The sequence below is a fragment of the Belonocnema kinseyi genome, chromosome 10 (assembly GCF_010883055.1).
Source record: "Belonocnema kinseyi isolate 2016_QV_RU_SX_M_011 chromosome 10, B_treatae_v1, whole genome shotgun sequence".
Lineage (NCBI taxonomy): Eukaryota > Metazoa > Arthropoda > Insecta > Hymenoptera > Cynipidae > Belonocnema > Belonocnema kinseyi.
The window spans coordinates 114,428,123-114,438,918 of NC_046666.1; the positions used below are offsets into that span (position 1 = coordinate 114,428,123).

General features: G+C 37.6%; 1 protein-coding gene across 3 annotated transcripts in view; it reads right to left on the reverse strand.

Annotated features, from left to right (window-relative positions):
• Positions 1-10,613, reverse strand: part of LOC117181729 (trafficking protein particle complex subunit 4) — a 73,245-nt gene extending 62,632 nt beyond the window's left edge. The window contains exons 1-2 of one of the 3 annotated variants that reach the window (XM_033374685.1): positions 10,368-10,613; positions 8,134-8,213 (exon numbers count right to left, since the gene is read on the reverse strand). The gene's annotated coding sequence lies outside the window, so the exon portion shown is untranslated. The remainder of the gene's footprint in view (positions 1-8,133; positions 8,214-10,367) is intronic. The other 2 variants (XM_033374682.1, XM_033374684.1) reach the window with 2 other exon arrangements.
• Positions 10,614-10,796: the final 183 nt, after the last annotated feature.

Genomic DNA, 10,796 nt, shown 5'->3' on the forward strand with positions numbered 1-10,796 from the left:
TCGAGTGAGTGAGTGATCTGTGTGGTTCTCAAAAAGGGTCTTAGTCTGCCAAGTATTCTATACTTTAAATAAAACTTAAACTATTAATTATTTCTAACTATTCTTCTCTGTCTATTCCTGATCTGGCAAAATTAATTAGTCATAAACATAAACATTAAACAGTCTCTATACCATTCTTTCTTTTCATTCTCCTTGGCTATGATGTTTTTGTCAGCTGGTTCCGAAAATTCGGTAACGAACATGGTTCGCTTCTCGAAGTCAAGAAGAAACATGTCAGGCCTCGAGTGAGCAACAGAAACAATTGTCTAGAATATAAAGTTCCAGTATATGTGGCACTTCCTATTCTCGACAATTGACTCGATTTGCTTAGGAGCACTTAGAGGAGCGATATTAAGGCTAATGCCGTAAGAGTGACAGAGATGGTAATAAAGCACGCTTAGTGCCGCATTATGCCTTTGAATTTAGGTCGTTCCCGCGTGAGTTGGACAACTAGATAGTATGCGAGCTAAATGCTCGGGGTGTGCATGGCACGCCCTGCAGCTATCATCTGGAATGTCTTGGCTCAAAATGTGGAAAAGGTATGTTAAGGTGGAAATGACACCGTCTTGGCATGCCAAAATGAAACCCTCCGTACCAGACTTCAATCCCGGCGATTTAAGCAAAACAAACGTTAGCTCACAAGACATTAACTGATCCTTCACATTTCTGTGGAAGATACCGTGCATCCTCTTATCGAGGAGATTTTCACAGAAGTTTTTCTCTTGTGCTTTCTTAATCTGGGCTTCAGAAGTGAGTACTCGAGATAGATAAGATTTGATTCATTTTTCTCACCCCTAATACTGAAGTTAAGTCCGAGTGTTTCAGCAGCCTCTTCCGCTGCTTTGTACAGAAACGCTCCTTTGCCTACTTCTGCGTGCTTCCTGGCCATTTTAAGAACAGGGTATCTTCAATTTGCGACTCTATGTGCTGTGCCCAGAATGATCCTATTGTGAAGACATTCGAAATTCAATATTCCCCGACCACCTTGACGGCGTGAGATGTAGAGTCGCGGAACTGAAGACTTTAGATGCATGCTTCTGTTCATGTGCATAACCTTTCGTCTTTCGATATCAAGGGATCTGAGCTCGTTTTTCGTCCATGGCACCACTCCAAATGAATAGAGTACCACCGAGACGGCAAGCATGTTCGTTGCAGATACTTTGTTCCTCGCCGACAGTTCGGAAGACCAAATCTGCCGGATGATACGTTTGTATCTGCTTCGGAGAGTATCCTTTATAGATGTCACATCCTGTGTGTGTGTGCGCGTGTGTGTGTGTACATGGACGATATTCAGATCTATACTAAAGACAGAGAGCAACTACATCTAGATCTAGGGATTGTCGAACGATTTGTTATGATCTTGCCTCGGCCTTCAGACCAGGCTGGACATCGAGGGATTTTGGAACTCTGGGTGCACATAGAGGACTGAGATCTGCATTGAAGTCGTTGATAATAATTGAGATTCTTGTGTTGAATCTAGTTCCCGCCTTTCCGTTTACTGTCTCCAATATTCCCGGAACCTCGCTGGAACCCTTGGATGCCTCCAGAGCCAGGGAATGAACTGAGTAGCCTAGAGCTTTACCTTGGGCTGCACCAGTAATCCTTATGTGGGAGGATGTCCTCATATCACCTAACAGGGCCCTTGACGCTACAGCACTGGCCGCGAAGCCAGCCTCTTCAAGACTCCCGCGATGGGATTAGAATGAGGTCTGGTGACCCCGATTTGTTGTCGTTGTTTTGCCAAATGCGGACAACTCTCGTGTCAGAGATGACGCAAGCTTCCTCATTTACCGGAAATGCTTCGGATGAACCCTCAGACATTGTATTTAATTACAGTCTTTAATAGAGCCGCCCCTGGATCTTCTTTCATTTTGGCGGTACGGCAGAAAATTAGTCGGGGGCATAGCATCAACCACACCGCAGCGCAAAGGAATCAACCAATCAGCGCTGACCGGTGGGGACTCACTCAAGAAGGAGGCGAGACGAGGCGCTCGACAACGTACAAGCCAAGCTCTCAATGGTTCAGCAGCCACGCAGAGGGGTACCGCTACCGCGAATTCGAACAATTTCCGTTTTTTTTTACTTTATTTCTTAACGTAGAATCAGTGTGAGAATTTAGTTTAGGTAAGATCAGCTTCACTACCACCGGCAGGTTTGGAATCGAGTTAGTTAGTTTGGCTAAAAGAAAAACAATGTATTAATTATTCGTATTATTCCTTCGCGGTATTATATTTTACCATGCTTTTCTGATTCTTTGAGTATCGGCTGAATGACTGAGCACCGCGTAGTTACTGTTTTTTTGTTCATTTGGCTTCGACCTGTTGATTGTAAAATTGCAACCGGCATAATATTTATTAATCACTAGTGGTATTAATATGGCGTAATAATGTATAGCCAGGTTATTTTTCTTTTGTTCTTTTCCTATTTTTGTTTGCCAGTCAAACGTGGCCAGGAGCTATCGCTTGATGTAAACGACTGTCCCCTCCCCTTTTTCCCCCTTATAAAATGTAATTTTGCCCCGCATGGCTTCGCCCGCCTAATACTACTATGTTTAATCACATCTTGCATTACTTCATTCACGAGTAAGATGACGGTATTCTGACACCTTACATTTTTTATTGTCGCTAATCCATCCCCTCTACCCACAGCTGATTTAAAGGGCTGAAGCTAGTCCAAACAAAAACCTGGCCCACGCCCAGTTACTTGTGTCTTTAGTTTTCGCTTGGCGCATGTGCGCCTGGCGCCCAACAAAACCTTAATTCATTTTTTTTATGTTTAGGTTTGAACATTTTTCCTAGTTAATGGGCGTCTTTTAGTAGGCGTAACCCCCCCCCCCCCCTTAACTGGAATTAACGGTTACTATATATATATATATATATGTATATGTATATATATACTACTATATATACAACAACCACCGTGACCTATCGATGGCCTGGATTGATTACCGGAAAGCTTTCGATTCGACCTCCCATAGACTTATCATCTGTCTTTTGGAAAGCTTAAAGGTTCATACGCAAATCGTGAGGTGCATAGGGGGTCATTCACAAAATACGTGATCCGTTTAGGGGAGGGTGGGGGTCTGCCGAACACTGACAACAAAAAAGGTCACCTTTCAGAGAGGTGTCATTCAGGGCGACTCTTTTGCCTCACATTATTGGCACTATTTCTAGCACTTCGCCATTCCGACGGGTACTTTTGCGGCAAACGTGTAGATCGAAAGTACAAAGTCACTCATGTATTTTACATGGACGATCTTAAGATCTGTGCTAAAAACAAAGAGCAACTACATCTAGCTCTAGGGATTGTCGAACGATATACTAAGGAAATAGGAATGTAATTTGGGTTAGACAAATGCGCTAAGGTTCATTTGAAGCGAGGAAGACTTAATTGCATCCCTGAAGAGCATGAGCTCGTCGATAGAAGCGCTATACGACGCCTTTGCGCTGGAGAGACTTATACATACCTGGGCGTGCCACAGAGCTGCATTCAGGATGTGACATCTATAAAGGATGAGCTCCAAAGCAGATACAAACGCCACATCCAGCAAATTTGGTCTTCCCAACTGTCGGCGAGGAACAAAGTATCTGCAACGAACATGCTTGCTGTCCCGGTAGTACTCTATTCATTTGGAGTTGTGCCATGGACGAAAAACGAGCTCAGATTCCTTGATATCGAAAGATGAAAGGTTATGCACATAAACAGAAGCATCCATCTAAAGTCTTCTGTTCCGCGACGCCGTTAAGGTGGTCGCAGAATATTGAATTTCGAATGTCTTCACAACAAGATCATTCTGGGCATAGCACATAGAGTCCCAAATTGAAGATACCCTGTTCTTAAAATGGTCAGGAAGCACGAAGAAGTGGGCAAAAGAGCGTTTCTGTACAAAGCAGTGGAGGAGGCTGCTGAAACACTCGGACTTAACTTCAGTATTAGGGGTGAGCAAAATGCATCAAACCTTATCTATCTCAAGTAATCACTCCTGAAAGCCCGGATTAAGAAAGCACAAGAGAAAACCTTCCGTGAACAGCTCCTCGATAAGAGGATGCACGGCATCTTCCACAGAAATGTGGAGGATCAGTCAATGTCGTGTGACCTAACTTTTGCTATCCTTAAATCACCCGGATTGAAGTCTGGCACGGAGGGTTCCATTTGGGCATGTCAAGACAGTGTCATTTCCACCTTAACATACCGTCGCCATATTTTGAGCCAAGGCATTCCCGATGATAGCTGCAGGACGTGCCATGCGCACACCGACCATTTGGTACACGTACTATCTAGTTGTCCAACTCATGTGGGAACGACCTACATCCACAGGCACAATGCGGCACTAAGAGTACTTTATTACCATCTCTGTTATGGCATTAGCTTTAATATCACTCCTCTAAATGCTCCCAGAGAAATCAAGTCAATTGTGGAGAATGAGAAGTGCCGCATATACTGGAACTTTATGTTCTCGACAATTGTTTCTGTTGCACACTCGAGGCCTGACATCGTTCTTCTTGACTTCGTGAAGCGAACAATGTTCGTTATCGAATTTTTGAAACCAACTGACAAAAATACCATGGACAAGGAGAATGAAAAGAAAGAGAGGTATAGAGGCCTGATAAGGGAGTTGCGACGATTGTACTCCCAATATTCTGTCAAACTAATCGTCCTGATCATCGGCGCTCTTGGAGGTGCCAAGCTTTCACTGTTTAGTAGCCTGAAAAGTATCCCTGCGTGTAAACAATATGCTAAAACACTTGCGTTTAGTTCAAATTTCAGTGTTACTTCGCATTTTTAAAACAAAATTCTACGACTTGAACAAGAGTTTTATGATTTAAAATTCAAAAACGCGTTTTGCATTTTATTTTTTAGTCTTTTATTATTTTTTCGCATTCAGAGTTTTCTTTGAACTTTGTACCAATTTCAAAAGTGGTTTGAAATTTGTGGATACTGAACTCAAAAACTTAAAAACAATTTTTTAATCAAAATTCGAAAAATAGTTTTCATGTTCTGTATTCAAATTTATATTTCTATTTTACATTCTAAGAGTTTTTTCTAAGTTCCCCTATTAACTTTTTATCTAGTTTCGCTGAAAAAGCAGCCTAGAAAAATATATTTTTTCGAAGACTTCAACGGATGTGCGGACATTCTTGAGAAATAGTTAAACCTTGTAAAACGGCGATTTCGGCCAATTTTTATTAATTTCTAAGCCAAAAAAATTATCAATCTCAAAGCTGGGCCAAGCGAATTGTAGATAGTTTTAATATGTGGGTTAATCAAATATAAAGAGGAATTTCTTCCGCCATACCACATAAGCGACCTTATGGACTTAGGACCAAATGGAGGTAAAAGCAGGGGTATTTCAGACTTGCTCAGTACTGCGTAAGCCTCTTCCTGCTATTTGGTTCAGTAGCATTGATTATAGTGCATTGATTATAGTGAAATGTACATAGAAAAATGATAAATTTGTTCTTTGTCAAAATTTTCATTTAATATAGATGTATAGAGAAAGCGCGGATTATATTTAATTTACGTACGTATCTTTCATTTCTAACGAAAATTTTGTTTCCTCGCAGATTAATGCCTTCATTGCAATCTTTAAAAAAACATGATTTTACCAACTTTGAAGTACGCAACCCGTCGAGTTTGTAAACTTGATATTGAAAACAAACTGGCCAATAGTGTCCTCCAAACCCACTCTTTTAAACTTCGCCGATTAGATTAATAGGTGAGAACAGGTCTTTAATAACGCATATGTTAGTTTTACCAGTGATAGGCATATAGAACTATCCAATCAGGGAAGTCAATTTTTTGAAGTTTTGATAAGAAACATTTGAAAGCGCAATCGTATAGTTACATAGAAACATTTAATTTGCGGTCTATATCAATTTTATTTATTAGTCATTTTTGAGCCGTGGATTTCGAATTTTTCGTTTTTTATATTTTTCTTGCTTAAAGTTACCAGAAAAGTGGATTCAATCAGAAGAGCCCCGCGAGGAGAAATTCCCTTGGAGAACAGATGGTCCGGTTTCACCCACATTTTTTTCTGGAAAGCGGGAGTAGTGGCAGAGGCGTGTGGCTATCTTTGATTTAACAATGTCACATAGTCACGTAGATACGAAATATATGTATGTAGGGGTGCTCAAAGGCGTCTAACTTTCCAATATAAAATTTTAAGAACTAGAGTTTTAAATATTTCATTCCAGTATTTGTTATATTTATTTTCAAATCATTTTGTAATTGAAAATAAACGCTTACAATTGTTTGTTCATTGTACATTATTGAATATTTTAATATTAGTTTTGCTTGACTGACTTGTAAAAGGCTAACAATATATTAATATTATGCAGAAAGGAGAAAGATATATTATATAAACAAAATATGAGAATATAAAAGTTCAGACCTGTTTTTTTTTCTATTTTATGAACCTAATAACATAATAATACCATACTATATGACAACAGTAAGTGACATGAAGCTTAAATAGAATATATTTAGCCATTCATTCTTATTTAATTGCTGAATGTCGCATAAACCGCAGATTCCCGCCGCATGTCACATAATAATCTATATTTCAGAGCATAATTTGAATATTCGAAAACGCAATCTTAAAGACTTAAATATACCAACAAAGTAGGCTCGAATATCTCGACTATTGTATCCAATGTCTTAATTAGTGGTACCAAAAATGCAATGGCGAACGGCACTGAGCCGCCAGTGCGTTTTTCAGTGGCTGTTTGTGCTGATTTGCAGCACCTAAACCGCACTGAGAAGTGATGGGACGGTCATATAATGTTCCTATTGTATTTATTCCTATTGTATATGCTATAGTTTCTGAAGACTCTGAAAACTTCTGAGAAATTCTCCGCAGGCACTCAGGTAGATATATTTAAAGGTCCAGGTAACTCGTTTAAATATTTGAAAGGCTTTAAAATGCCCTTTTGGAAATTAATATAAAAATACGATTATAAATAACAAGCAGAGAGGTTGAAATTGAAATAAGAATTCGATCATAAATAACAAGCAGAGAGGTTATCTCAATAGAGTAGCCGACACTGAAGGGTTCTTTGTTAAGCTTTCGGATTAAAATTTAGAAATCGATTTTTTAATTTCATAGTTAACAGCCTAAAATATAATAATTCAGAATCTACGGGTTTCGATGATTTCAGATATCTAACTTTTTTTTAATGTTTAAAATTGGAATTAATACAACCTTTCTCGTAAATCGAATGAGATACGCCAAAAAAGACAACATTTTTTAATTTAAAAACAAAATTGTATGATAGTATATAAGATATAATTATAAATAAGTATAATGAGAAAATTCATCAATTAAAAAAACGTGTTAATAATTTGAAGAGAAATTTAAAAAGAGAGAGTCGGGTTAGCGACGACCAACTACTGTGAATACCTCTGCCCGCCCGGTAAGTGACGAATACAAAAGGAACATTATATTACCGTCGCATCACTCTTAAAAGGACCACGAAAAGGACCTTGAAAAGGACCCAAATCTCTCTGACTATCTCAGAGACTAAATCATTCAAATCGAACCTGAAAATTGTCTCAAACCGTCCAGGCTATTTCGCCTGAGAATACTCTGAGATTTCTATCGGTAGGGCACTCCAATTTTAAACATCCAAAAGAAAAAATTAGATATCTAATATAATCGAACCCCGTAGGTTCTGAATTTATAACCCTCTCGTAGATAATTTCAAAACTTTACAAATTAAAATTTTTTATTTTTAATCCCTTTCAGCTGGTCTACTTGGTAGCCTAGTCGCATTGGCATAAGCACACCGATTTTCACTAACACAATAGTATATACTACTAACACACCTTTTCAAAGACCTCACAGACTACATTTATTGGGTGAAATAGCCTTTTAAAAATTTAAATGGACACTTGAAGGGGAACCCAGGTATAGAAAACTAGCGGCACAGGTAGCGCTGAAAAAACAGCACTGAGTAGGCACTGACCAGTGCGGTTTCTTAGCTTTTTCAGTGCGTTTTCATCGACGGGGTATTACTTTTCGTCTCATAAACGTAGAACATTTGCACCTTTAAAATGATCCCTCTTTCCTTAAGCTACTATTTTTTCTTCACTTACTTTTTCCGTGTCAAAGCCAGAGGACTCGAATTTTCTCACCGATAGTAGGATCTTTATGAATTAATGCCTCAAATTACCATCTAAAACAGTAATGTAGGATGGTATGTAGTATTATTTTGGTTTTTAGAAATGCCGGATATATACCTAAGCCTTTTAAACATATTTCATTTACGAAAAGTTATACTCCCTACAAAAAAACGGGTTAAATGATAGAATAGCTGGTACCCCCCTTTATTTCCTGTAAATGTTTTTTTTCCAAAATGAGACTATTGCAACATGAAATTGAAGTGATTTCGAAGCGATTTGTTAAAAGAAATCATTAAAATAATACTTTATTGAATTATTATAACGTGTCAAATATGGGTCTACCAAAAGTTTGAATTTTCCATATTCAACTTACAATTAAAGTGTTTTTAGACATTCTTGATGGGAAAAATAGTGAATGTACAGAAAATTTTGATCTTTTTTTATAAAATGAAACACATTTTGTGAATTACTTTCATCAATATAATCAATTATGCGCTCATCAAAAACAAGACTTGTGCACACTTGAAGTGCTACCTTTAGACTGAAAGACGCCATTTTGGAAAATTCCAATTTTGGAAAAAGTTTCATTGATTCTTTTTATTATCGAATTTTCTCATCTTTTTTTCTTTTAATTTATTATGTAGCTTTAAAACATTCCGACACCTTTCCCAACTTTTCTAGAATCTAAAATAATGATTATTGGCCCACATTTAGTAATATATATTCTAAGCATATTTCATTTGTGATTTGTTTAAAGTTGGAAAAGGGATCGAGGTGCTTTAGATTTTGGAACGATTTTTAATATCGTTAGATATTTCAAAGCAGCCCAACCCCCTTTCCAACTTTAATGATTCTTGAGCAATATTCAATAATAAGTACTGTAGGTAAATTTCATTTGTAATTTTTTTAAAGTTGGAAAAGGGGTCGAGGTGCTTTAGAATTTGAAACGAATTTGAATACTATCAGTCAGATATACACTATTTCGCCAATCTTAACAAATAAAAACGATTACTGAATCACAAAAATATTTCTACCGTGTGTCTGAGTATTTTCCTTTTTTTAGTGTAAAACCGAATAATTTTTTCCAAGAATGAATAAAATGCGAAAGAAAAACAATCAAAAAGTACACGGCAAATTCAAACTTTTAGTAGACCCATATTTGTCACGTTATAATTATGCAATAAAGTATAATTTTAATGATTTCTTTTGACAAATCGCTTCGAAATAACTTCAATTTCATGTTCCAATAGTTTGATTTTGGAAACAAACTTTTTTACAGGAAATAAAGGGGGTACCAGCTATTCTATAATTTAATCAAGAAAACGTCAGGAATCGTCACAAATATTCAGAAGTTCTAATGTTTTCGGAACACCCTGACTATATCTGAAGATACGTTACTTTACAACCTATCAGGTGGTGGTTGCAGAGTTTTAAGGATAGGTTCTTTCGTCACTTTACGATTACGTTGTGCCAAATTCAGTATGACTGCCGAATCGTCACAGAAGAGTGATCGGTCACATCTGGAAACCATTTTCCAGCTCACCCTTTAAAAAAACACGAGCTAGAAACTGGTCACAGAAGAGTGATGGAACACAACTCGAAACCCAAATATCGTCAGTCAGGTATATACTATTTCGTACATTTTGACAATTAAAAATAATTAACAAGTTACAAACACCTTTTTTCCCGTTTTGTTTCATTCTTATATTGCTGTTTTAAGTCATTTTAAACACATTACATACGTAAAGAGAGAGATAAATGCAAATAAATAATATAAATAACATAGGAAATATAAAAAATTACGTTATACGGCATTCTATTCATGGAACCCCAATAAAAGCATTATCTTTCGAACCCAAGTTCTAATGATTTCTTCACATTTTCTCACGAATTCCGTCTATTCCTAACGATTTCTGTCGTGAAACATAACAAGAGGATAGAAATGATTACAAGTCCTAACTTTTATTCTGGTCACTCCGTATTCTTTGTTTGTGCAATTTATATGTTTCCATAAAGTTATGCATATAAAACCCAGTTGGAAACTCACAAATATTTTACATACAATCGCAGATCTTAATTTCAGAGAATAATTCAAAAAAGGATCGCATAAGAGTGTCGACATAGGTTTCCATGTAGTTTACTATGTACGGTTTTTTAATAGGGTTTATTTAAATGAAACATTCTGCAGCGTACGTTTTTTTACTCACTTTTAATGGCGTTTCCTATTTATTAAATTAGGCATCCATATCAAATTAAAAGATTGTAATTAAATTTCCCCATAATAACGTTAAAAATCGTCTCTCCTGCTCTTTTTGAAGGTCTCTTGTATTGCAAAAAACAATCCAAGCAAGAAGCAAAAATATTCTGCGGTGCGCCCATCATCCAACAAAGCATGGTCCTTCCAGGCGCAAGTAAAAAAAAGTTAACCAATCAGATTCGGCACCCCAGAGCACCCGACCTTTCTGACATCATGGATCGAGTGCGGCAGTGGGCTACCCCTTCTATTCGTGCCAATACATAGACATATAAAGTCTAGACCAACAGTCTCTTTGATCCGCCGACGCTCCTGTTTAGAGAGAGAGAGAGAACGAGTCGAGCGAGGAGTGCCGGGACACGTGGTTGTACCACGTGACCCG